The sequence below is a fragment of the Lissotriton vulgaris genome, chromosome 11, assembly GCF_964263255.1.
Source record: "Lissotriton vulgaris chromosome 11, aLisVul1.2, whole genome shotgun sequence".
NCBI lineage: Eukaryota > Metazoa > Chordata > Amphibia > Caudata > Salamandridae > Lissotriton > Lissotriton vulgaris.
Genome location: NC_141699.1, coordinates 746,211,032 through 746,215,406, shown reverse-complemented (window position 1 = coordinate 746,215,406; position 4,375 = coordinate 746,211,032).

The following is a 4,375-nucleotide window of genomic DNA, read 5'->3' as shown; positions in this document are numbered from 1 at the left end:
TGAACCTGCAGCAACAGCATTACAAAGTAAGTTTACGTAGGGTTCCCAGACCTTGAGGTCGTGTCTCAGCAGGTCACCTGGAATCTTGTCTGGTCCTGGAGCTTTCCCTAGTTTGACCGCTTTTATTGCTGTCACTGTCTCGTCAAGAGTGAAATAGGGGACGCTATTTTGTTCATACCAGTCAGCTACCCTAAAACTTGTTCCATTGGTGTATTCATCGGTTATCAATGGTTCACAAGTTTCCGAGTATAGGGTTGTGAAGTGATCTTTCCATGTACCTGGGTCCAAATAGAGGTCCAAACTAGTGTTTCACATTTTGCTACCCTGGGCTATCAGAATCCAAAATCCAATGTGGTCCTTATTTTTTGCTGCAGTTAGTAAGTCATTCCAATTATTCTCCTCCCAATCCTTTTTTGCCTGAGCTAATATTTTCCTATACTGCGTTCTAGTGGCTCTTAGTTTGGTTATATCACTTAACTGAGCGGCCAGTGTCAACTGATGTTTCGCCACATGACATTCCTTAGTAAACCAGTAATTATGAGAGGAATGGTTGGCGGAGGCAGGAGTTTTTTTCTTAGACATTTTCGTCAGCAGGTTTACAAACTTCTCAGCCATTGTATAGTGTATTTGCAGAATTGGGATATCACACAGATGGGTATTGATATAAGGTGTTAATACATCTGCAAAGGTGTTATAGATTTTAGCCAAGGTTTGGGGATTCCTAACAATGGATGGCCATTTTATTACCCTACGATTGTTGCTGATCAACGGGCTTGGGAGAGAGTTCTTTCTTATGCTGTTCTCACGTAATGCCCATGTTTTTAACAGAGCACCTATTGTCAGGCACAGGGGGAAGCGATTGCTGTTGTCTCTTTTGTCCACATGTAGCACTTAAAGCTACAGTGCCCAGAGAGACACCTCCACGGGCGTGGAGGTGCTACTTGGATTATATTATTTACACTCCCGAGCGGGGAACGATTTTCTGGAGCACGGCACACGTATTGAACTCTACCCAATAATAGGCAGTGCACAATCTCACTTCTTTGAAATTATACTCTATACCTGCTCACCGATAGTAGCACGCAAGATTTTAACATGCAGATTGAGGAGATCATACACACCAAAATTTGCTGTGGAGAACTTTTTCTGTTTAATTTTGCTGGGTTTCACAGCACTTAAAGCTATAGTGCCCAGAGAGACACCCCCACGGGCGTGGAGGTGCTACTTGGATTATATTATTTACGCTCCCGATCGGGAAACGATTTTCTGGAGCATGGCACACGTATTGAACTCTACCCAATAATAAGCAGTGCACGATCGCACTTCTTTGATATTATACTTTATACCTGCTCACCGATAGTAGCACGCAAGATTTTAACATGCAGATTGAGGAGATCATACACACCAAAATTTGCTTTGGAGAACTTTTTCTGTTTAATTTTGCTGGGTTTCACAGCACTTAAAGCTATAGTGCCCAGAGAGACACCCCCACGGGCGTGGAGGTGCTACTTGGATTATATTATTTACGCTCCCAAGCGGGGAACAATTTTCGATAGCACGGCACACGTATTGAACTCTGCCCAATAATAAGCAGTGCACGATCGCACTTCTTTGATAATATACTCTATACCTGCTCACAGATTGTAGCATGCAAGATTTCAACATGCAGTATGAGGAGATCATAAACACCAAAATTTGGTTCAGAGAACTTTTTCAGTTTAATTTTGCTGTGTTTCACAGCACTTAAAGCTACAGTGCCCAGAGAGACACCTCGACTGGAGTGAAGGTGCTACTTGGATTATATTATTTACGCTCCCGAGCGGGGAACGATTTTCTGGAGCACAGCACACATATTGAACTCTACCCAATAGTAAGCAGCGCACGATCGCACTTCTTTGGTAATTTTATTTTTGCCACTAGGATATCTGGAGATGGCTGTTCAAGTTGGCTAATGTCTATCTTTAAGGAGATTTTAGCCCAGATAGCTAATCCTCCTGATGGTCTGTCTCTTGTGGAAGGAACAGCGCTGGTGCTGAGAGTCCTGTAGCCCAACTTATAGGGCGAGTCCAAGGCCCATGTTTCTTGTAATAGGCAAAGATCAAATAGGTTCATATATTCTTGCCATTCTAAATCTACTAGCTTGTCCCTAACCCCAGCTACCTTCCATGAGACTAGATGTTTTGATCCTAGTATAAATTTCTCACTACCATTCTGTATGCTGGAGTGAGGTGCTACTGCACCAGTAGACTTAGCTTTTTCTTCGACAGTTCCCTGGTGTACTTTGTGAGGATTGTCCGAAGAAAGTATTCTATGGGCTATTCCTTGGGGTGGACTTAGGACACAGGTATATCTGGTGCAGTGCATAATTTAAGTTCTCTGTGTTCCTAGTCAATCAACTGCCTCTAATCATTTCGACTACTGTTGATTTTTGGTGGGCGATCAGTACCTGTGAATATTTCCTCGTTTGCTATCTTAGCTCTAGTTCTGTTTATCCTAAATCTTATTGATGAGTTGGAGTTTAGAGGTGTTCACAAGTCCAGCGCTAACAGGCAATCGACTAACTTTTAGACTTAAATACAAGATTAGTGTCATAAGGTTCCTACTTGTTCATAATACGTTCTGTTTTTAGAATGTCGGAGCAAATGACTGATAAACACTCGTGCTTAGATCTAATCCAGTGGATTACCTTGTTTGTAAGCGAGTCCTTATCTTCCCTATAGGACGAAAGGGTCAATTTGGGAATGTTAGTCATGTATAGTGTCCGGTCGGCCTGACTATTTTTGTCATTAAATACAACGCTGTTGTGGGTCTGCTTGGGATCTAAATGTGTTATTTATGTGGTGTTTTAGCATCTCGCCTTTTAGATCCTGCTCCCTTCTAAAAGTTATGGGCCCTGTGGGATAGTTGGTGTGCTCCCCCATATTGTACTGTAGTCCAATCAGTGGCACCCTTGTTGTTCCTCCCCTCCCCCCCCTCTCCAGCCGTGGCCCCCTAATACCAGGGATCCTCCCCTCGTGGCCTTTATTATTTCCGTAACTTAGTTCATTGGGACCGGTGTTGTGCCGCTTACGGGTTTGTTGTGTGGCTGTGGGTTCGCATCATAGAATTAGAGGTGCTAACAGCTTTCGACTTGTCACAATGTACCTTGCTTAGGCCCGCCCCTCCACTGAGTTTGCCTGGGTCACCAGTAAACCACTAGATGTAAGGTTTCTGACTTAAGTTTTTAGGGAAGCAACTTCCTCTGTCAGAATATCTAGCTTCTGCACTAGTTCAGATAACAACTGTGCAGACACGGTGATTTGAGCCGTTTGAGCCAGATTTTCCATATTATTAATGGGGCAACAAGAAGGGGATTTCTGCGCCTGCTGGTCATTGTGGTTTGGTGCTGTTATTGGAGTCAGCTTCTGGGGTGGTGAGAGTACAGTCCCACTACCTAATGTTTATGTTCTGCCTAGTAGTACACACAATTGTACACACAATTGTTGGTATACCCTCCATATCCTTATCGGAACAGAGTAGATCTTGTGGGAAGTTAGGTTGTGTGGTGTTGGCTAGATGCGCTTTTCCTATATAAGTTTCTATTTCAGTCTGAGTTGGTGATTCTAGCAAAGGCATTACTGATTCATTTGGTACATTTGGTGGAATCTCGATGATTGCAAGCGTTTCACCTACTCTTGGGGTCGATTTATTCTGGGTATTTTCCTCTTGGTTACCTTAAAATGCTGTGATCCTAGATGTGTGTGAACTAACTGGTTTATGTTTCTTGCTTAATAGGGATTCTACCTCCTCTAGTAGGTCATCAATCTCCTCCAGAGTACAATTTTCTGCTGCACCTCTTGTTATTTTTGATTTTTTCCCCTTCTCCATGCCCTTTGTGGCTTTTCGTTTGCCCATGCTGGTATTATTTGTGGGTGGTAACAGGGATGCTAATCCCAGCTAGCTATTGGTGACCTTTCTGTTTTTTAAGAGCATACAGCCTCTAGTCCCTCCTCTTGCTCTAGGCAAAAACAAACAACAGAGTTATCAAATGATCACACACAAAAGGTGAAATCAGGACCTTTTCCAAGACAAAACCTCGCTACCATTAAAGTTTTGGTACACAATATGAATTTCCATGGGAAGTTAACAGATAATCCTTTTAGAGTGGTAGAATGTTTTGTTTGATTACCAATTCCAGTCCTGGAAGCAGAGGGCAAAGTGCGGTGGGTAGCAAAAATAGTCTTACCTGTAGCACAAGTCAGCGAACTGCACATTTTAAGCCAAAGAGCTAAAGGGGATGGCCCTGCCCTGCCTCTTTGTGTTGCTGACAGGCGCAGATGGGCCCGCCCTTGGCCCGTGCTTCGCTTGCGCGCGCCTGTCCCGCGCTGCGGGAGTG